Genomic DNA, 24,501 nt, shown 5'->3' on the forward strand with positions numbered 1-24,501 from the left:
ATCCGATGCCACCTTTTCGGTCCATGACTCCCCCTCCGCCCATGCCAAATCTACCTCCCCAGTTCTGCCCACTGTGCCAGTTTCAATATTAGTTTCCTTGGGCAAGCTGACTTCTTCTTTTGAAAATACTGCTGCAAAGTCATTATTCACCAAGTCTGCTATTCCTTTCTTTTCAATTATTAGTGTCATCATCTTCAGTTTTAAAAGGGTCCACATTGCTCCTGACCATTCTCAAATGGCAGCAATGGTTCAGTTGCTGGAATTCTTACCTCTGAGTCTGAGGTTGTGGGTTCAAGTTCCATTCCGGGATTTGAGCAGATAAATCACTGTCCGCACTCCACTTAAATACTGAAGGAGTTCTGCACTCCCTGAAGTGTTGCTTTTCAGGTGAGACCATAAAGTGAGGCCCAATCAACCCTCTCCGCTGGATGTAAAAAGACTCCATGGCAGGAAAGTTATTCCTGGTGTCCTGGTATATCCCTCAATCAACATCACTGTAGGGGCGGCACGATGGTGCAGTGGTGAGCACTGCTGCCTGACGTCGCTGAGGACTAGGGTTCAATCCTCGTCCCGGTTCACTGCCTGTGTGGAGTTTGCACATTCTCTCCGTGTTTGCGTGGGTTTCATCCCCACAACCCAAAAATGTGCAGGGTAGGTGGATTGACCACACCAAATTGCCCCTTAATTGGAAAAAATAATCGGCTACTCTAAATTTAAAAAAAAAAATCAACATCGTTGTAATAGACTCTCTGATCATTATTAAGATCACTATTATTCTGAAGTAGAGTCATATAGACTTGAAACATTAACAGTTTCTCTCTCCACAGATGCTCCTGGACCTGCTGAGTTTATCCATCAGTTTCTGCTTTTATTTCAGATTTCCAGCATTTGCAGTATTTTATTTTCATTATCTGAACATAACAGACTTTTTTTTAATGAATTGATAAGGATTAAAGTAATAGTTCAATCTCTGCCCTTAACCATTTACATGCTGATGGCAAAGAAACCAGTCTGACAGGGATTCTTGTGTTTAAAACACAAAGGGGTTAGTATTTTAATTGAGCTAAAGACCCACTCAAGTAAAGGTACAAAGATAAGGATATAAAGATTTTTAAGAAGGTAAATCCATGCCCCAATCTTTGCAACACATGCACACACACTTGCAAAATTCCAGGTTAAACAGTAGTGAGTTACCCTCTGGCTGAATTAAAAGTTACTGATAAAAGGTAGAATGAAAGAGAGTTCAATGTTCATGAGCCCTTTGCATGTATCTGTGGCTGAAGCAGAGTTTTTCCACAGTGGTTTTGAAAATGCAGTGGGTTGAACCCCATGTGAACAACATTTTCTGGAGACAGTGGGCAGAATTTTGAACTCTGTGCACACAGTGCTGGCTGAGGTGAGAAAACAGATGTGCAGCTCTTCAGCTGCACAGCTAGATGTTCTCTCCAGACATTATGGCACTCTCCGAATCCCGGCCAAGTGTTGACGCCAGCGTCAAAACCGGCGTGAGCGACGCCAGCATCAACGGGCCTCCAGGCCCAGTCATTCTCCTCGTCTTTGGGGGCTATAACGGCGCCGGAGTGCTGTGCGCTGCTCACGGCACCGAAAACCGGCCCTACACGGCTGGCGCGGGTCCGTGCTTACACACCACGGCTGGCGCAGGTCCACGCATGCGCGCCAAGGCTGGCATGGGTCTGCGCATGCGTGCCACGGCCGTCTGCGCGCCGGCCCCCAGGCAACATGGCAGAGCCGTACAGGGGCCCAGCGCGGAGAAACATAGACCCCCCCCCACCCCCGGGATGAGCCCACCGGCTGATCGGTAGCCACCGATCGCGGGCCTGGTCACCGTGGAGGCCGCCCCCAGAGTCGGCTCTCCCCGTCCCCCCCACCAGGACGGCCCCCGCAGCCAGAACTGCGAGGTCTCGCCCAGGTGGGACCATATGTAAACCACGCCGGCGGGACTCGGCAGAACTCAGCGGGCACTCAGCCCGCCAACCGTGGAGAATCGCCACGGGGGCCGCTTTCAACGGCTCCCGACCGTAGCCGCAGTGACCGCGATGGCGCGATTGCCGCCGATTCTCCGGTCAGCGGAGAATCGGCGGCCCGGTGTTGGAGCGGCGTGGCATGATTCTCGCCCCCCCGCCCCCGCCAATTCTCTGACCCAGCGCGGGCACGGAGAATCCCAGCCATGGTCTTCAAAGGCCATAAGGCCTTTGACAAGGTCCCTCATGGTAGACTAGTACAAAAGGTGAAGTCACACGGGATCAGGGGTGAGCTGGCAAGGTGGATACAGAACTGGCTAGGCCATAGAAGGCAGAGAGTAGCAATGGAAGGATGCTTTTCTCATTGGAGGGCTGTGACCAGTGGTGTTCCGCAGGGATCAGTGCTGGGACCTTTGCTCTTTGTAGTATATATAAATGATTTGGAGGAAAATGTAACTGGTCTGATTAGTAAGTTTGCAGACGACATAAAGGTTGGTGGAATTGCGGATAGCGATGAGGACTGTCGGAGGATACAGCAGGATTTAGATTATTTGGCGACTTGCGCGGAGAGATGGCAGATGGAGTTTAATCCGGACAAATGTGAGGTAATGCATTTTGGAAGGTCTAATGCAGGTCGGGAATATACAGTGAATGGTAGAACCCTCAAGAGTATTGAAAGTCAAAGAGATCTAGGTGTACAGGACCATAGGTCACTGAAAGGGGCAACACAGGTGGAGAAGGTAGTCAAGAAGGCATACGGCACGCTTGCCTTCATTTGCCGGGGTATTTACAAGTCATGTTGCAGCTGTATAGAACGTTAGTTAGGCCACACTTGGAGTATAGTGTTCAATTCTGGTCGCCACACTACCAGAAGGATGTGGAGGCTTTAGAGAGGGTGCAGAAGAGATTTACCAGAATGTTGCCTGGTATGGAGGGCATTAGCTATGAGGAGCGGTTGAATCAACTTGGTTTGTTCTCACTGGAATGACGGAGGTTGAGGGGCGACCTGATAGAGGTCTAGAAAATTATGAGGGGCATAGACAGAGTGGATAGTCAGAGGCTTTTCCCCGGGGCAGAGGGGTCAATTACTAGGGGGCATAGGTTTAAGGTGAGAGGGGCAAGGTTTAGAGTAGATGCACGAGGCAAGTTTCTTACACAGAGGGTAGTGGGTGCCTGGAACTCGCTACCGGAGGAGGTGGTGGAAGCAGGGACGATAGTGACATTTAAGGGGCATCTTGACAAATACATGAATAGGATGGAAATAGAGGGATACGGACCCAGGAAGTGTAGAAGATTGTAGTTTAATCGGGCAGCATCGTCGTCACGGGCTTGGAGGGCCAAAGAGCCTGTTCCTATGCTGTGCTTTTCTTTGTTCTTTGTTCTTTGTACCCCTTTATCCAGAATAGATTTTGTGAGGAACATATAGAGTTACAATATTATTGACATATTTAGAAAACATCTATTTCTTGTTCACTGTGGGTGCCTTGAGAGAGTTGTTGAAAGGTTATAGAATCATAGAATCTCGACAGTGCCAAAGGAGGCCATCCAGTCCATCCATCCAGTCCATCGAGTATACACCAGCCCTCTGAAAGATCACCCTACCTAGGCCCACACCCCCACCCTATCGCCATATCTCCATCTAGCAGGATATGTAACAAGAAGACGATCCAATGTACTCTCAGTTACATTGATCCACCTCCTAACAGTTCAGTTGTCATCTGTGTTAATAAGTGGCCATTGATGATATTAACTTTTCAAAAATTTGTTTTGTTGTATATCATGGACTGTCTTGATTTCAAGGAATATTAGATACAGTAAAATGATGGACTGTGACAATATTATATCACAAAACGTTGTTAGGATACCATCTAGGTCACTTAGTGAATCCATGGGGCTTCTGGGTTTCCAATACTAAACTCCAACAAAACCATCTCCCACAAAACCCTACAGAGGGTCAATTGGCACCCTATTAACTCCACGTCTGTGGAGTTATGATGATGTGTCTGGTGTATGTGTGATATTAGTCTTCAAATTTACTGGCTGATTCAAAATATATTGAACTACCTAAAAACGACTTTTTTAAAAGCGAGCAAAAATATTGACTTAAATTGGCTGCCACAAGTCACCTTCGGTATTACAAGTTGACCAGTTTCTGGAAGGTTCCTATATGAATTACAATTAAGACCCATTAAAACAATGTGCTATGGAATTTCACACCGGCTGATGTCAAGGACTACTTTAAAATATTTACTGAAACTGTACTGGACCTTACCATTTGCATAGCTATAAAGGTACCTCACAAGAAGAGGCAGAATTTCTTCTTGGCAAATAGCTATCTGGAAGGCACCATCAAAGATTCATAGTAGATTATTCAGGAGTTAGTAATAATAATAATATTTATTGTCACAAGTAGACTTACCTTAACACTGCAATGAAGTTACTGTGAAAAGCCCCTAGTCGCCACATTCCAGCGCCTGTTCGGGTATACGGAGGGTGATTTCAGAATGTCCAAATTACCTAACAGCATGTCTTTAGGGACTTGTAGGAGGAAACCGGAGCACGCAGAGGAAACCCGCACAGACATGGGGAGAACGTGCAGTCTCCTCACAGGCAATGACCCAAGCCGGGAATCGAACCTGGGACCCTGGCGCTGTGAAGTAATAGTGCTAACCACTGTGCTACCGTGCTACCCATATGGCTGGGGCATTACAGAATTTAATCATCTGGGCCATAAAACAATAGCCATGGTCTGTTCAGACCTGAGCTAATCAATTTCCTTCTGAAACCATTATGGAGAGAGAGATCATGTGACTAGAATAACATTTTTGATATCCTTTAATACGGCACCCAAGTTGCCAAGTGGGAATCTGGCAGAAAGCTGCTAATGAACATAGAACATAGAACAATACAGCGCAGTACAGGCCCTTCGGCCCACGATGGAGCAGTAACAATCTGTCTCCCCCTCTCACTCTCAAATATTCACTATTACAATTTAAAATCCAACACAGCGATAGAACACTTTCAAACAAAATGAACATCAGGTGCAAAGGAATCAACATCTGGAAAAGATGGATTATGCTTAAAAAATACAGTGGGGGACAGTATTCGTCAGGAGGCCCAAAAATTGTTTTATGCCAGCGTGAATTTGTAGCAGGATTTTCCGCTGGTGCCCACCATGGCAGATCGGGAAACCTGCTGACAGCTAATGGGATGCAGGTGAAGGCCCGGCCACCTACACCCAAATCTACGCTGTGCCAGTGGGAAAACACAACGGTGCAAAACACATTCAGAACAACGTGGTACTCAGAAGTCGGGACTCACCTGAACAATGCCTGGGTTGTCTCCAGAGTCCAGACTGGAGGCTGATGGCATTTGTGGACTCAACACAGCAATGGGTGGGGTTGCATTGATAGGTGGACCTTGCAGATTCGCATCGCTGGAGGGATTTCATCTTCCAGCCGCAGAATGTTCCTGAAGATCCATCTTCATTTTCAGGAGGCCTACCTTCTTTCTTCAATCATGGGTCAGTGGTGTTGAGTACCTTTTCAATATAGCACCCAGATAAGATGGCGGACTATGCGCCATAAGGTCTGCCCTGCCACGGAATATGGTGCAAAACACCTAGCAGAATAATTAATTAAGTCAGGGCTGAAAAAGTTGGTGTGTTTTCCCACTGGTCCTACAGCGGGAGATAACCCATGTTCCAGACCCCGCCATGTCCTCAGATGGGAGAATTCCAGCCACTTAGTTGACTTGGTGCCCACACTCACTGTGAACGCAAATGGCAACGTGGGCACAAAATCACGCAAGAATTGGAAAATGAGATTCTCACTGGAGAGATGGGCTGGATTCACCGCCCCATCGCACCACATTTCTGTTTCAGCATGCCGGCGGGATGCTCTGTTATGCAGGCTGGTCAATGGTTTCCTATTGTGGGGCACCCCATGCCGTCGGGAAACCCCCGGGCTGCCGGCAAAATGGAGCATCCCGCCGGCGGAGAATCCAGCCCCTTGTTTTTTGATTTTCCCCCTCATTTTCGGTGAAGCAATAAGGTCCCAATATTCAATACATTTTAATATAATTTGCAGGCTTCCTCGCCATATGTTCTCCCAACATTTAGAATTCCCCCTTTGCCGATATGATGTCATGTCAGCAAGGTTTACAACAGGTATTGAAAGACGTGTGAAGCAATCAAGGCGAGCATGCCGGGGGAATAAAGGTAAGTATAGCCCCAAGGTGAGAGGGTCATGCCCGGGAATTGTCCCCTGGCATCCTGGAACTTCCTTCTTGGGAACTCCATTGCAGGAAGGAGAGGTTCCCCTTATGTGTGTAGGGGTTGCCCCGATGCTCTGACAGTCCTCATCGCTATCCGCGATTCCACCAACCTTTGTGTCATCTGCAAACTTACTAATCAGACCAGTTACATTTTCCTCCAAATCATTTATATATACTACAAACAGCAAAGGTCCCAGCACTGATCCCTGCGGAACACCATTAGTCACAGCCCTCTAATTAGAAAGCACCCTTCCATTGCTACTCTCTGCCTTCTCTTACCTAGCCGGTTCTGTATCCACCTTTCCTTCTATTCCACACAGGCTTCATCTGTTCCCAGCCTTTTAGCCCTGACAAAATGCCTCCTTTTTCTTTTTGACGATATCTCTCGTTATCCAAGGTTCCCGAAAATTGCCGTATTTATCCTTCTTCCTCACAGGAACATGCCGGTCCTGAATTCCTTTCAACTGACTCTTGAAAGCCTCCCACATGTCAGATGTTGATTTACCCTCAAACATCCGCCCCCAATCTAGGTTCTTCAGTTCCTGCCTAATATTGTTATCATTAGCCTTCCCCCAATTTAGCACATTCACCCTAGGACCACTCTTATCCTTGTCCACCAGCACTTTAAAACTTGCTGAATTGTGGTCACTGTTCCCGAAATGCTCCCCTACTGAAACTCCTACCACCTGGCCGGGCTCATTCCCCAATACCAGGTCCAGTACAGCCCCTTCCTAGTTGGACTGTCTACATATTGTTTTAAGAAGCCCTCCTGGTTGCTCCTTACAAACTCTGCCCCATCTATGCCCCTGGCACTAACTGAGTCCCAGTCAATATTGGGGAAGTTGAAGTCTCCCATCACCACAACCCTGTTGTTTTTACTCTTTTCCAAAATCTGTCTACCTATCTGCTCCTCTATCTCCCGCTGGCTGTTGGGAGGCCTGTAGTAAACCCCCAACATTGTGGCTGCACCCTTCTTATTCCTGATTTCTACCCATATAGCCTCACTGCCCTCGGAGGTGTCCTCCCGTAGTACAGCTGTGATATTCTCCCTAACCAGTAGTGCAACTCCGCCACCCCTTTTATATCCCCCTCTATCCTGCCTGAAACATTAATTCCTGGAACGTTTAGCTGCCAATCCTTCCCTTACCTCAACCAGGTCTCTGTAATGGCAACAACATCATAGTTCCAAGTACTAATCCAAGCTCTATGTTCATCTGCCTGCACCCGTAATACTTCTTGCATAAAACATATGCACTTCAGGCTACCAGAACTGCTGTGTTCAGCAACTTCACCCTGTCTGCTCTGCCTCAGAGCCATACTGTCCCTATTCCCTAGTTCTCCCTCAATGCTCTCACCTTCTGACCTATTGCGCCCGTGCCCACCCCCCTGCCATACTAGTTTAAACCCTCCCGTGTGACACTAGCAAACCTCGCGGCCAGGATATTTATGCGTCTCCAGTTTAGATGCAACCCGTCCTTATATAGGTCACACCTGCCCCGGAAGCGCTCCCAGTGGTCCAGATAACGGAAACCCTCCCTCCTACACCAGCTGTTTAGCCACGTGTTTAGCTGCTATATCTTCCTATTTCTAGGCTCACTGGCACATGGCACAGGGAGTAATCCCGAGATTACAACCCTGGAGGTCCTTTCTTTTAACTTTCTGCCTAGCTCCCTGAACTCCTGCTGCAGGACCTCATGCCCCTTCCTGCCTATGTCGTTAGTACCAATATGTACAACGACCTCTGCCTGTTTGCCCTCCCCCTTCAGGATGCCCTCTACCCGTTCAGAGACATCCTGGACCCTGGCACCAGGGAGGCAACATACCATCCTGGAGTCTCTGTCACGTCCACAGAAGCGCCTATCTGTGCCCCTGACTATAGAGTCCCCTGTGACTATTGCTCTTCTGCACTTTGACCCTCCCTTCTGAACATCAGAGCCAGCCATGGTGCCACTACTCTGGCTGCTGCTGTTTTCCCCTGATAGGCTATCCCCCCGACAGTATCCAAAGGGGTGTACCTGTTTGAGAGGGGGACAACCACAGGGGATTCTTGCACTGACTGCCTGCCATTTCTGGTGGTCACCCATTTCTCTGCCTGCACCTTGGGTGTGACCACACTTATATAACTGCTATCTATGACGCTTTCCGCCACCTGCATGCTCCCAAGTGCATCCAACTGAACCATGCGGTCTGTGAGGAGCTCCAGTTGGGTTCACGTTCTGCAGATGAAGCCATCCGGGATGCTGCAAGCCTCCCGGACCTGCCACATCTCATAGTCAGAGCACTGCACCCCTCTAACTGACATTGCGCCAATTAATTAGTAAATTAAAGTTAAAAGTATTTTTTTTAAGTTACTGTTAACTATATGTTTCCTAGCACTAGATTTCTACTATAAATGTGAAAGCGAAATACAGTACTCTCCGATCTCTGGCTTAGATCCCCCTCTAAATTATAATTAAGTAATTATGTTTAATTAGTTTACCAATGCTTAATTTTTAAAATTTAGTGTAGATTCCCAACCAGGCAATCAGGTCACAGCTTTTCTGTGATGTCACTTCAGTCCCCCCCCCCCCCCCCCCCGCACACACACACACACACACACACAATTTGAAAAGGAAATAAAAGTTAAAATTAGTAAAAATCCCTTACTTACCTTCTGAGGGTCTCATATGCTCTCAGGTTCTCTCCCTGCTGATTAAAAGTTACGGGCCAGAAGAAAGAGAGAGAACAAAACAGTAGGGAAAAAGCACCTTCTCCCACTCTGCACTGAATTACCTCACTGCACCAAATTACCAAATTTCAAATTCCCACTCTGGATGTGTCTCACTTACTCAGGCTGTGTCTCTTTGACCTGCGCAACGCTCCATGGCGTACTCCATGGTTTACAGGCTATCTCAAAAAGAAAGCTCCCAAGAACCGAGGTACTGATCCTATACATTCTTGGTGGAATGATGATCCTTTGAAGAAAGAAGACATTTGGACTAGGTTTGAACAGTATCAAAACAGTGGCCACAGGGAGATTTGACACACAAAGTTTAAATATGAATGGAACTGGCCATGGCAGAAACCCCCAGGGAATTTTGGAGGTATATTAAAAGAAAAAAGAAAGGATAATACTGGAATACCAATTCTGTCGGGGATAAGTTACTATTAGATGACACGGAAAATCTGATGCGCTATAAAAACATAAGATGTCGGAGCAGAATTAAGCCATTTGGCCCATCGAGTCTACTCTGTCATTCAATGAGATCATGACTGATCTGATAAGATAATCCTCAAATCCACTTTCCCACCTTCTCCCATAACCCTTGATTTCCTTACCGATTAAAAATCTGTCTTTCTCAACCTTGAACAAACTTAACGACCCAGTCTCTACAGCCCTCTGCACTCAATAATTCCACAGATTCATTACCCTCTGAGAGAAGAAATTCCTAATCTCTGTCTTAAATTAGCAACCCCTTACTCTATGATTATGCCCTCTGGTCCTAGACTCCTCTGCAAGGGAAAACAACCTCTCAGCATCAACCCTTGTCAAGCCCCCTTAGAATCGAATATGTGTCTCAATCAGGTCACCTGTCATTCTTCTAAATTCCAATGAGTACAGACCCAATCTACTTAACCTCTCCTCATAAGAAATCCTTCCATACCCAGGATCACCCTAGTAACCCTTCTCTGGATTGCCTCCAATGCCAGTATATATTTTCTTTCAATAAGTGGACCAAAACTATTCACAGTATTCCAGGTGTGATCCACCCAGTGCCATGTATAGTTTTAGCAAGACTTACCTATTTTTATACCACATTTCCTTTGAGATAAAAACCAATACTCCATTTGCCTACCCTATTACCTGCTGAACTTGCAAGCTAGCTTTTTTCCAATTTATACACAAGGACCCCCAAATCCCTCTGTGCTGCAGCTTTCTGCAGTCTTTCACTATTTAAATAATATTCAGGTCCTTCATTCTTCCCACCAATGTGCATAACTTCCTATTTTCCTACATTATATTCCATCTGCCAAACTTTTGCCCATTCATTTAACCTATCAATAGCTCTCTGTAGACTCTTTGAGTAGTCGTCACCCCTTGCCTTCCCACCTTAAACGGAGAAAAAAAGGGTAATGCTGGGATACCAATTCTGCACATAGGGGAAAGTTACTATTAGATGACAAGGAAAATCTGATGCTCTCAGCTTGCAGTTTCAGAGCATCTTCAAGGAATGAATCTGAGCACCTGAGTACGAATCTGTAATATGAGGGCAAACTTACAAGAACATGCCTGATGTTATTATTACAACCAATGATGTTGAGAAACTCCTCCGTAACATTGATCCGCCTAAACCTTGTGATCCTGATAGCATCCCAAACCATGCACTTAAAACTGTAGCAGTGGGTTGGTACAATGTTACAATATATCTTTCAATAATCAATAAAGATAGGAAAACTCCTCATTGACTGGTTATGAGCTAAGGGATCTCCAATTAACAAGAAAAGTCCCCCTACTGACCAAGCAAACTCCCAACCTATTTTGCTTATTCGTGTTTGCTGTGACTTGCGAGAACATATAATTGATAGTCAGCTGATGAAACATTTTGAAGGGCAGAATATCCTTATCGACAAACTGCATGCTTTTTGTAAAGCTAGATGAAGAGAATCACAATGACCCTAAATGTGCATGATCTGACTTATAACCTTGAAATCGCATCACTACAGCTCTAGCTATCTTAGATTTTTCCAAGGCTTTTGAACATTTACCACATGTGAAGCTATGGAGCAAACTAGATCATTATGGAGTCTGAGTGAATGCTAGGCAATGGATGAGAGTATTTCTGGCCAAACAGCAATAATGAATCACAGTGAGTGGAAAAGCCTCAAGCTGGAAACCAGTCTTAAGCAGCATCACCAAGGTAACATCCTGGGCCCACACTTGGTTCTCCTCCTTATCAATAATATCCAGGATGGAATATCAAGCCAGATCAGACTCTTTGCAGAGATTGCCTAGTTTAGCAAGCCATTACTGAAGCTGAAGATGAGGCTATTCTTTAGGAAGATCTAAATAATCTGATCAAATGGGTCAATATTTTGGAAATGAAATTCAAAATCGAGAAAAGTAACATCATGCGAATCAGCAATAATCAATACCTAACTGCACAATACCTAACCTCATGATAAGCCCCTTGAGGTTATTAAAGAATGTCTTTACTTAGGAATCCACATTCAAAATAATTTCGAGTGGAATTGTCAAAGTCATTACCCAGCCTCCAAGGCATCCAAAATGCTTGGGTTAGGGAAACAGAGCTTCCATCACCTTTCAGCTGCAGTAAGATACCAGTTAGACCACACCTACAGTAGGGTAGAACCACTTGGGAACCACATTGTGCGAAGAACATTACCTTCCTTGGGAAGCTTCAACACCGGGCAGCTCAATTTGTTACAATTACTCGAGATTCTAGTGTCTCATGGTTGGTCACATTGCTGGGCTGTCACAGTCACCAGAATGATATGCCTCTATGAAATTCTGAACGAACAATAAATATTTCTGAGCAATACATTAAGCTAAAATCTACCAGAGTTTGAAAAGTTTATAACCAACAGCTCAAACTGCATACACCCTAATGTGCTTCCTTTGCTTTCCAACTGCATTGCATTAAATACTTCTTTGAATACCACCCACTGATCTTCTCATTTTATCCATCAGCAGTTCAGTTTACTTTGGTCGTTTCATCTGTTGAAGTCAGCCGGACCTAAATCCAGTCCCAAGAAATTTACTGCCTTTCTGAAATATGTTAATTTGCCTCTTATGAATGTTACAATCCCACAATAAACCCACTCTGCCTTAACTACATGCCTGTCTAATATCTGCATTTATACAATCTGTCACTTTATAGCTGTTACTGAATCCTGAATTTTTAAGACATCAATCACTGAAGGGAACATACCAATTCTGTGGAACTTGTCCTGTAATTTAACTCTTTAATCTTTGTATCTAATAAATTCCATGCTCGTGTGTCAAAATAATGTTTCAGCAGGGGGCAAAGTTGTGGAGAGTGCCTGGCGGGGAAATTGATCGGCCCCTTTGGGCCCCTCCAGTGCAGGAAGCAGTGTCCTTGGCAGGCTTGGAGCCGGAGCTAGAGGCCAGGAGGTGTGAGCTGAATCAGGAGCAGGATCAGGAATCAGAGAGATCAACCTGAGGTCCATTCTGGGGCCTGGAAATCAGATGAAGGGAACTGGAAGGGGTATCCAGCTACTAGAAATCCAGATGCATGGTCTGGACAGGAGGAATTCCTCTAAGGCCGAGAAGCCCCAAGAAGCTGAAGAGACCTTCTGGATGGTAAGGTAATCCAGCTCATACGTTGTGGGGGAACTTGTGAAAGGAGTTAGCTCACAACTTTATTTCTTCACTAGGCTCCGAGTCCCGTTTTAAATCCAGCCCATGATCTGAAGATTGGGAATGGAGTTAAAGGAAAAAGCTTTAGATCACAGCCTGGCACTTCTGAACTCAAGGCACCTCGGCTCCCGTTGTTTCGCAAGCAAATTTGCAACACTTATAATTTGAGGCAAGGGATAAAATGTTCCCATGCGCCAGCATGTTCAATGTCAGGCTGAGGGAGAGAATTCAGCTGGAGGACCAGAAATCGATTTTATACTGGTGTAAATTTCCTGCAGGATCTTCCACTGGTGCCAGCCATGACGCATTGGGAACCTGCTAATGGCCAGCACAAAACTAAGTTTCATTCCACTAATGGGATGCAGATGAAGACCTGTCAAAGTTTTTCCACCGATGTCTGATTCTCGGTGACGCCAGTGGGAAATCACAGCAGTCTAGAATATGCCTGATAGAATGTTACATGCAGAAGTCAAGACTCACCTGAATGATGCCTTGAGCTGCCTCTGGATTTTGTAATGGAGGCGGCCAGCATCCCTGGAGCCCGAAACACCACAAGAGTGGGTGGAGGGAGCATCTACAAGTGGATCATCCAGATTCAGTGTCATCGAGGAGGACTATCAGAGTGTTCCTGATGTCATGTGAGTGTCCCTTTAAGAAAGGTTTGGTCTTACAACATGACTTGTAGCATGGCTTCAGTGATGTCATTTGTGGGTGGAGCTGGGCCGTGGCTGTCAGGTGAGAGGGTATTTAGTATTTGGTTTCCGGTTTTGGTTTGTTGCTTTGGACTGCAGAAGATAAGCAATGTTTCCCTTTTGTCATTTTAAAGTTTTTCCAGGGACTTGAAAGCACATTGGGTGTGGAAAACTTGGTAACTTTAAAAATAGAGTTGCTTTCCGGAAGGAGTTTTGAATCTGCTGGTTGGAACTGGATCAGAATCTCAGGGAAAGAACCAGTACCATTCAAGTGAGATTACAGTGTGCTGGGCCACGCCCTTGAAAGGGATTTTGTATTGAATTGGAACAGCTACTAAGGGGGATTCATTAAAGGTCATATACATAGATTACTGTCGCTGTTGTGTTTTCTTTATGTTTGTAATTGATAACAAATTCTTGCTCTGCGTTATATATGTTAACTACATTCTTATAATAAACTTTGTTTTATAAATGTGCTTTGGGAGTCTGATAAATCACAACTGAAGTGAAGGCTCTTGTTCCCATCCGAGCCAAATTCAACAGAAAAGTTATAGGTCAGGTGAACTTCATAATACACTTTGGAGTTTCTAAGCCCTGGCCCATAACACTGGTGATCAATCTTCTTTGTCAGGAGATAGATGTGTTTTGTTTCTTCAATAGTGGGTCAGTGATGTTGTTCACTTTTTAAATATGGCACCAGATATGATAGCGGGAAACTAGCCAGCATGCCTGCTCTACCACAGAATTCAACAATAAACCCCCAGCTGAATAATTAATTAGGTCAGGCCCGCCCTCACCACGGGACTTAATACTCAGTTTGATGAGTTCTCAATGGCTTTTCAGAGTTTTTTAGCGTCACGTGAGAAGTCATCCATTCTAAAAAAGTTAATTTCATTAGGATAAGTTTTTTCACAAGTGTATTTGTATGTATGATACTGGTGAAATAAAAGATCACTGTGCTGGAACTTCCCTGCATTCCATGTGCTTAAATCCTGCAGAGCGGTAGTTTTCTGGTACCTGAACCAAAATGTACCTTTGCTCCATAAAATTCTATGAAAATTTTGAATAAGTTCAGCTCCCGTTTTCAGATAAGAAACTGGAAATGTAAGCCAAAAAAGTCTACATGGTCAGTCTTATCAAGGTGCAGGTTTGCCTGAAACCCAAATTCAGAACTGAAAGAGGAGTTCAGTATGTCACAAAAGATTTCCTGTACATTTATTCGCAAACAAGCAAAACTCTGTATGATCTTCTGAACACAAATTTCAAATATGTGTCCCAGTGCAAAAGATCTGGGGCGGGGTTCTCCCCTACCCGGTGGGGCGGGGGTCCCGGCGCCGGCATCGGGCCGCCCCAAAGGTGCAGAATCCTCCGCACCTTCAGGGGCTAGGCCGGCCCCGGAGTGGTTTGCGCCGGCCAGCGGGGAAGGGGCTTGGCGCCACGCCAACCGGTGGCGAAGGGGCTCCGCCGGCCGGCATGAGTCGGTGCATGCGCGGGAGTGCCAGCGTGTGCTGGTGTCATCCCAGCGCATGCACAGAGGGCTTCGTCTCTGCACCGGCAATGGCGGACCGGTACAGCCGCCGGTGTGGACGAATAGATTGCCCCCATGGCACAGGCCCGCCCGCGGATCGGTGGGCCCCAATCGCGGGCCAGGCCACCGTGGGGGCACCTCCCGGAGCCAGATCCCCCCGCGCGCCCCCCCCCCCCCCCCCCCTGAGGACCCTGGAGGCCACCCGTGCAGCCAGGTCCTGCCGGCAAATACCCGGTGTAATATACGGCAGCAGGACTGGCCGAAAATGGGCGGCCACTCGGCCCATCGTGGGCCGGAGAATCGCCGGGGGCGGGGGGGGGGTGCCACTGCCAGAGAATCCCGCCCCTGAATTGAGAATGCTAATTTACAAACTCAAAGCCTATATTAGCTATTCACAAAATAGAAATGGGACTTAGGGATTAAAAATTGAATACACACAACGAGTTAAGACAGATAATATTTGGATTCAAGCCTTTCATCCAAATTGGAAACTGGAAGATGAATGGTCCCTTATTTGAGATAAAACTAAAAAGGTCTAAGGAGGTGCACTTTCAGAGACTTATTTAAAGAACAACAAGGGATTTATTAACAAGAAATGTAGAACAGCAGAATGTTTGTAGCTAATCCTAGAATACCTCTACCTGGGAGAGGTATTGATTCCTGGGTTGATTCCCCAGCTTGAGCCCTAATTGGTTATCCAGGCCAAGTGAACCTTACTCTGCTGTGTTGCCCTTAAAGGTAAATCATTAAAGGAGTAGAACAAGCAGAAGTTAAGAATGGCTTATCTATATTAGAGAGGCATTAATGAGTTCAATGGTCAGTAAAAAATACTTTTCAAATGTTGAAAAGCACTGAAAGTTGCTGATTTTGTTCTCCTTTTTGCACTGAGTGGAGGTTTTGTGGAACAGTGGCAATACCCCTACCTCTGGGTTCAAGTCCCAGTTAAGAACTTGATGGCTATAGAAAGTGTGTGCATAACATGATCAAACAGGTTGATTATCAGTCTGCAAATCCTTCCAATATGTCTGATGGAAGGGGAAAGACTGACAGCGCTTTCTGATCAGCCATACTGCAGAATGCAACAGCAAACCACTGCAATACTTTGCAAGGCAGTATCATGGACCAATGGACCAATCCAACAGAAGTCCATGATCAGCAATACCCTCTTACGCCATCATACATGAAGGACAAAGAGAATTATACTGAGGAAACAAGGAACTTTTAGTCACTATTATAAAATAATCCCTTTCAAAAAAAGAGAAAAACTTTTATTTGAAAGGCTCCAATGATTTCTTCATTCTCAAATTTCTCTGCTTGTCTTTAAATACATGAGGCATTATAAAATCCAGCTGGTTTGGCAACTAGAATGCTAATTTTGTACTTGGCATTGCACAGCTAATTGCATATTAACTGAATGAAATGACTTCTAATTCCCGAAGATGGTTTAATTTTATGCAAGCACATACAACCTATTGTCCAAAGGACACGAGGGAAGTTTACAACAGCATAACACTCCTGACTCACCTTTTATTCCTGCCCATTCCTCTCTCTAGGTAGTTGTAAGGAAGTTAATATATTGGCCCACCCTTAGTACTGAAGCGGCTGTTACCTAACAGATTTAGTGTTTGAACACACCACCAAACCACACGACTTACAACCCAGAAGGAAGCTATTTGGCAACTCTTTCTGTGCCAGCTTTCTGATGGAGCAATCCTAAACTAGATAATCAGTGAGCGTCACAGCAGTTGAAGGTTTGGAAAATGTTGTACAAGAAAATCAGTGAGCTTGAAAGCGTTAGACATAAATTGGCTTCAACTTGGCTTCAGAAATTGCAGATCACCCTGATATTGTTCTGGAGTCAAAGGTCTGAAAGAAAGGAAGACTTGTACTTTTACAGAAACTTTCATGATCTCAGGGTATCTTGGAGAGCTTTACAACCAATGATGTACTTTTGAAGTGAATTCACTGTTATTATGTTGGGAATGTGGTCGCAGAATTTAGCAATGCAACCTCCAACAACAAACAGTAAGATAATGACCAGCTGATTGCCTGAGAAATAGATATTAGGCAGGACATTGAGGATTTCCCTACTCTTCTTGAAATATTGCCATGCAGATCATTTACATTTACTTGTGAGAACAGATGTGTCTTGGTTTGATGTCTCATCTGAAATACAGTACGTCCAACAGTGCAGCACTCCATTGCAATTGGAGCACCAGCCTATATTTTGCACACAAGCTGGAACGGGGCTTGAATCCACAACATTCCTGACTCAAAGTTAAGAGTTTTGTCACTGAGCCACTGGTTCAGTCATTTTTAGCCCAGTTTTAAATTAATTCACCTAACCTTCAATGAATTGTGTCAACACAGGTAGAAACAGCCATTTTAGATCAACACATGACTTGAAGGAACTCTTATTGGATTTTTGTGGGTTAGCAAAGCAATATGTGCTGTGTTCTGTGACCTTGTCTTTGCAATGATTCATACAGAACTGTTGGTGACTTAACCAAAATGATGATTTATTCATGAACAAGTGGTGAGGTAACAATCAGAATTCGATACAGACTAAGTTACTGATTGAGTTACATAGACTCTCCTGGAACTATTCTTGTGTGCGCCTGTCCTGGTGTATGCCTTATAACCTTCTGGTGATGTCACTTGACTGATGTCTGATCCCACCTGCTGGGGGGAGGTCAATTGCTGAGTGTATGCAATATTCTTCACAGGCATATCACCACACTATGTACTAGTAATATTTAACATATTTTGATGTAGAAACAATGTAGAGATGCATATGCCTATAACTGTGATAACATACTGGAACTTGTGTCAGAAGAAACAGATTAATTGAAAGCAATGTAACTTGGTGGCAAGCCGATGAATTAACCTCAAGCAGCAGAGCTGAAACTGAATATTACAGTGGTATTCAGTCACCTTTTTAAGTTCTACACTCAAGATAGAATCGCTTCTTAAAAAACCCATATATCATTTATAGATTATTTTCATGTTACATTTATTGTAGGAAGCTAACAAAGCCAAAACGCCATTTTGTGCTGACACTGAGATAAAGAAACATTTTGTTTTGTTTGGTATATTCATTCATATGTATTAATTAAGGGTTATTACATAACTAGGAGCCAGCCAAAAACAGATAATTAACCAAAATGTGTACCATAATTAATCATGCAGTTTAGGCTGGATTTAAAAGCTTATAGGTGTGATTCAGCAGACCAAAGTTAATGTCTAGTTTTGGGTGGTTTGGCGGGGGTTTTGTGATGGTCACATTGGCGAGATCGTGGCCCATATTCAAAGGCACTTAGTGCAAAAAATGAGTCCCCATGAGATACTCCACATTACTGACTGCCTCGCCGTCTGATTCACCTGGTTCGTGCCTCAGCAGCTCACCGTTAACAAGGGGGAGCTGCTTTTAAACGCTCCCTCACCACTCACTCCCAGTCAGCCCACAAGCATGGTGGAACACAGACCTGCTCCTTGTTTTGGGGCTGCTGACCTCTCAAGGCTTCTTGATGCTGTGGATCATAGGCGGGGCATCCTGTTGCCCCAAGGGGGTCGGAGGACTAACAGAAAGGTCAGCAATGCCGCCTGGGATGCAGTGGCAGTCATTTCGGGCAGCATGACAAGGAGGACCAACGTCAAATGTTGGAAGAAGACCAACGGCCTCCAATGAGCTGAAACGTTAAGTTGCCTGTCACCCCTCAAATTGCCTCTCCTTGCCTGTCACCCCTCAAATTCTCAAACCCACCCACCCCAATCCACTGGCTGACACCTCACACCCGCCCTACATTCGATCCTCAAGCTTGCTCCTCAGAAGACCCTGGTACCAACCAGCACAAGCCCTTCATGCCACCTGCAGTCGATCTCCCTGAGCCATCTGGCATGCAACTCACAATGCCCCCTGTTTATCCCCACAGAAGAAGACAGCCCCTAATAAATGGGAAAGGGCCAGGATGTTAGGAGGAATCCCAAAGATTTGAGTCCTCACCCTATGAGGAATGCACTGGAAATCGCAGGGCTACCTAGGAGAGAGCAGTGACTGTCAGCAACTTTGGCCTGTGCCAGACAGTTGAAAATCCAGTGCTCCTTCATCCAGATGACCTGTCTCAACTGAGTTGTTCATGTCAGACAAAATAATCCTTCCCTCTCACTGACCACATGTCCATTGTCTCACAGGATCTCCATCTGATGAGGCCGGGCCATCCAGAGTTGTTCCCCTCCAACGCCACTGAAGAGAACACCTCAGAGGAGAGCTTCAAGGAGACCACCCCATCAAGGCATCACAGCTGTCACCTGCACCCGACACCAGCGCAGAGACAGACACCTCGGTGAACAACAGTAGTGGACAGGCCCCTAGGGCACAATCTGGTGAGACCCACACAGTTCCTGATGCACATCAGGTGGAGGCAGAAATGTCCAAGTGGGACAGCAGTCAGAGGTCTGCTGGATCCCAGGACTCAGCTGTGTCACAGCCAAATGCCGAGCCTCTGGAAAAGGTTCTCTCTGAGCTGATCCAGATGATAGGACACTGCCAGGAGATTCAGGAGGAGTTGTCAGCAACATTTCAGCAACTGCAAGGCCGATTGGAGGAGTCCCAAAGGCTTCAGGCACAGGAGATGGTGCCAGTAATGCATTTCACCGAGGCCAACACTGCTGGGGTGGCAACTGCAGTGGTAAACCGTCCGTGTCTTGAGTGCTGGTGTCCAAGGCATGGCTCAGTCTTTGACGGCCATCGCTGAGGGCCTCAACATCATGTCCCAGTCACAGAGGGACGTATCCCAGACACATATAGACAGCTGAGGCACTGCAGAGCATAACCCAGTCACTGAGGATCATCGCTGAGGGCATTGGCACCATGGTGCAGACAATGGGGAGCCTCCAGGACTGGCAAAGTCAGATGACTCAGAGGCCTCTGGAGCTCACTCCAGCTATCCCTCAATCCCATGCAGTCCCTCAGGGCTCTACTGCCACCGTCAGGGAGGAGGAAACACTGGAGGCCAACCCAAGACTTGCCACGAAGGAGACTATGGCGATCTCCAGTTCTTCCGAATCTCACCCTCCTGCCACCAGTGCATTACAGTGGCAGTGGGCAGAACAGGATGGCATGGCGATGCCTGTGAAATCGGTAAGTCGGCCCTGCCGCTCTGGCCCCAATCCCTCAAGATGACAGCCGAAAAGGCATCAAATGCCACAAGACGCAGAAAGAAACAGGCTGCCTTCACCTCTGATGTGTATCCTGGGGACACACCTAGACATAGCACTAGACCACGAAAGATCAAGAAGCGTGAGAAGCACTGAGTGGGCACTGGTGGTGTCACTATCTGTAGCGACGGGAATGGAAATCTGTCACAGCAAAATGTTTACTATTAAAACCTGTCACACCTCATACATGTGAAGCTTCTGTCATGTTAATGTTCACAGAGGGTTTGCCTGCACACCCCCCCTCTCCGCTCCACCACTCCCCCCCCCTGGGAGGGGGGAAGGAGGTGGAGAGGGAGATGGGGGGAAAGGAAATGGTGGGTGGAGGATCGGGGGAATTGAGTTGGCGGACGTAGCCTCGTCCAAGGAGAATCTGGAAAGGATGAAGACCTCCCTGGTCCTCCTCACATGTCGGACCCTCACCGCAGTCTGTCCTCCATGCTCCGTCTCCTCCTTGAGGACATCCTCCAGCCCCTCTTGCCCACCTCCTTCTCGCCAGATGAGGCTGCATATCCCTCCGCCTCTTCCTCCAGCATGTTACCTTTTAGAGGACACAGCAGACTACTACAAAAAGAGAGACCTCTAGAAGGTATACTACAGGGCAACGCCAGAACGGTGAAGTCATTGGAACCGCATTTTCAACAGTCCAGCACAGGTGGTAATGTGGGCCTCATTGTATTGGGTCCCTACCTCAGTCTTAGGCCTACACACCAACATAATCAGCCATGCCCTCAGCGGGTAACTCTGGTCCTCCACGAGTCAACCCGTCATCCTTGGGGGGTCCTTGAAGATACCGGGGATCTCCGGGTTCCCCAGGATGTAACTGCCATGCACACTCCCAGGGTACCAAGCGCACACATGGATGACTCTGAGGTGGTGATTGAACATGATCTGAACATTCAGGGAATGAAACTGCTTCCTGTTAATATAAGGCACTCCTTAATGCCCCGGTGCACGCAGGACGACATGCGTGCCATCAATCGCCCATGGACCTGGGCATTCCGACGATGGCAGCAAACTCTGCAGCCGGACATCTTGATGGGCCTGGTCCAGGTCGAAGTTGATATTGTCTGATGCCTGGCCATACAGTGCTGAAGACCTGCTCTTTAGTGTTTGATTGTTGGCAGCTGCCCCAATGATGTTAATGCTCCGAGATTAAAGTAAAGTAAGTAAAGTCGCCATTGTCCCAAATGACTATAGACTGCTTTCCCCTTTGAATACAGACACGTTGTTCTGGCATCAAAGGTTGCACTAATCATCCTCTCAGACATGGCTCCTGTGCCTTCGAGGAGGCACTTGAGAGTTCAGGAGTATGAAGTGCTTTCAAAACTAACAAGGCTAATTCGTCATTTGAAATATCCTTCAGCTGTGAAGCTAGAGGCTGCTCACAGTCAAAGGGAGTGAAATTGAATTTCAGGAGAGAAGCTGCAGCATGGCTCTGCCGTGGAGAGTTCAGTGGGACAGAGAGGCTGCAGTTGCCCCTGTTATGCGTCTCCACAATATTTAAAGATGGCTTGAAGGCTTCACAGATGCAAAACCCCTCATCCCTTGGCCCAGGGGCGACCTCCAACCAAGAACACTTCAGCCACCTGACCAAACCCAACCCTCTGAGGGGTGTCCCTCCCCGAGCACTAGGGTACCAGTTCCAGTGCTCTTGAGCTGAATGCCGAAAATTGGAAACAGCTACTCACCTCCTCATTTCCCCTCAGAAGTGGATATTAAACGATGACGCGTGACTTCCTGCTGGGGAGTTAGGTAATTCCTGGGAGACCGCTTCATTTGACTTCAATCTCATTAATGTGATTGAAATGAATGCAAATGAGGGTTAATTATATTCTCGCCATTTTAGGGCGAGATCTGGAACTCGCCATCGGGAGCAGTTTGGGTGAATCACAAAATGGCAAATATCGATTTTTCCCTCCCTCTCGATTCACCCACCATGCCTCAATCCGTGCCGGGTGCAACCGGTCGCTGAATCGCACCCTATAAGTTTAAACAGAACTGATGTGCCATCAATCAACACAAGACGAGTAGTGAACGAAACTGAGGCTTTAATAAGTTAAACAGAAAGCCTCCTGGCCTCTGATCCCGAACTGGGGCAGAGCCGGAGGTCGGCCCCTTAATACCGAGCCCGAGGGGAGGCGGAGCCATTAGGCAGTGGTTTACCACAATACATGTAGTACAGTAACAGTTTACCACAATACATATAATATACTAACAGTGCTTTACCACAAGAACTAAATGCCGTTGTAAGATTTCTTCTTTAGACTGGCACAGATCAGATATTTTGTGCTAAACTCAGCATAAACCAAAGTGCACAATAGACAATTGTGCAAAGTCAGATAACAGAAGATATTGTGAAAGAAACATTGTCCCTTTGAAAGTAAAATGTACACAGGTAGTCAAACTCCAATTAAAGCAAACCAATAATTAAATGAACCAAATATGAAATTGCACAGGCATCTGAGGTGATGTATTGATAATTTAGGGGATAAAAGTAAAGGCTTTGAATGATATCTTTGCTTGCTAGCCAGGAACTGGATGCTCCTGAGGCAGAAGTCAAAACAATTGCTGCCAACGAGGGAATGAAGCTTGCTCTTCAGTGACCTGATCACTCGTTTGAATTATTTTGAGTTCAAGTAATTAAACTAAATCAAAAAGACTGAGGGACAAATGAAAAGGGACAGCCCCTTAAAGGGATACTGCCCTAAACAGAAACAAAGAGCAAATGAAACTTAAAACATCAAGCCAAAGGTGATTGAAAGGGTCAATAAAGCATCCCAGATCCTGGGGTGCCCACCGAGCATGGACCGATCGTTTGAAGCTGTGAAGTCTATTTTCTGTCGGGAAGTGTACTTTTTACTTTTAAAACAATCATGCTCTGTTAATTTGCCATTCAAGAGTCCACCTTGCCTTGTGGTTATGTCTTATTTGATCCAAAACATCAATTGATTTTATTGGGTTAATTTAAAGTCAGGTAATTGCGTAATTAAGAATTAAATTGAACTAAAATACTCTTGTACAGAAAAAAGCCTATAGTTGTCATGACAAAGAACTGTACCTTCAAAATACCAAGCAATGTGACTTGAACATAATTATCTGCTCCCTGTCAGTAGGCCCATAACCTTCTCTGCCTCTCCCTCCTCTTTCTCAATGTGAACAGGGATCTGATGGATGCTGAAGAAAACATGTTGAGCTCTGCATTTTTCAAATGAATGTATGTGATGCAATATGCTTTGATAAATTTGCAAGACATATCAGGCAACATGAAGTAAAACATACAGTATGAATTCATTTTACATATGGCATTCAAATAGAGTTACTCATATTTAATGAGGAAAAGGGCACAGAGGGGAACATTTGTTCAGTACCGAAGAGAGATTGCAGCAAAGGACGTTTTTGTATGCTGAAACATACATGACTAGCTTTGTTGAATGAACAGCATGAAACTTTTAAAGTATTTTTCCATATTTTAATGTTAATTTACCCTTCTTTAACGGAGTCCAACAGAGCTGTTCAGGCAGAAGACAGGACTGTGAATTTCCTCTTGACAATACTATTCTGCAGGCAGCTTTTTGGATTTCTGTGAGAATGGCCTGGCATAAATAGCCCTTTATACTCTCTTACAGTGAGGAAGATATTGGGCTTCACAACTAATTCACCTCTGACAACCTTGCTACAGTTAGAGGTTTGCCTTATGGGGAAATCCACATGTCTGACCCCTCCATAAACCAGTGCTTTTTTTGTTATTCATTCACGGGATGTGAACTTTGCTGTCTGAGTCAATATTCATTGGCCACCCCTAATTACCTTTGACCATTTCAGAGGGCATTTAAGAAGCAACCACACTGCTGAGGGTCTGGAGTCACACATCGGCCAGGTCAGACAGGGTAAGGATGGCAGATTTCCTTCGCTAAAGGACATTAGTGAACCAGGTGGGTTTTTACAACAATGAACAATGATTTTATGGTCATCATTAGACTTTTAATTCCAGATTTTTTTATTGAATTGCTATGGTGGGTCCGAACCCTAGTCCCTATTACTTTGGGCCTCTGGAATACAAGTCCAGTGAAAATACCACTACATCACCATGTATTTGTCTAATGATAATTTTCTGAATGTGGAAATATGAGAGATTTGAAATCTGAATACTTGTCTTCTGTGCTGTGTTATGTACTCTGGGATAACACAGGCTGCAACTGGATGCAGCTTTAACCAAAAGATACTCCAGACCTTGAAATGAGTTCAATCTGATTTATTGAACCAATAGCACAGTTAGCACAGTCCTCTATAAGTTCGACTCTCTGCTAACCTAAGTGTGGTTATTCTGTCTGACTGAACCAGACTACCTCTCAGCCATGTGCTGGAGGTGTGACACTGTACATACACCCTGACTCACTCTGTCGATGTTCATCAGTGGAAAAAGGTGGA

Source organism: Scyliorhinus torazame, chromosome 6 (genome assembly GCF_047496885.1).
Source record: "Scyliorhinus torazame isolate Kashiwa2021f chromosome 6, sScyTor2.1, whole genome shotgun sequence".
Taxonomy (NCBI): domain Eukaryota; kingdom Metazoa; phylum Chordata; class Chondrichthyes; order Carcharhiniformes; family Scyliorhinidae; genus Scyliorhinus; species Scyliorhinus torazame.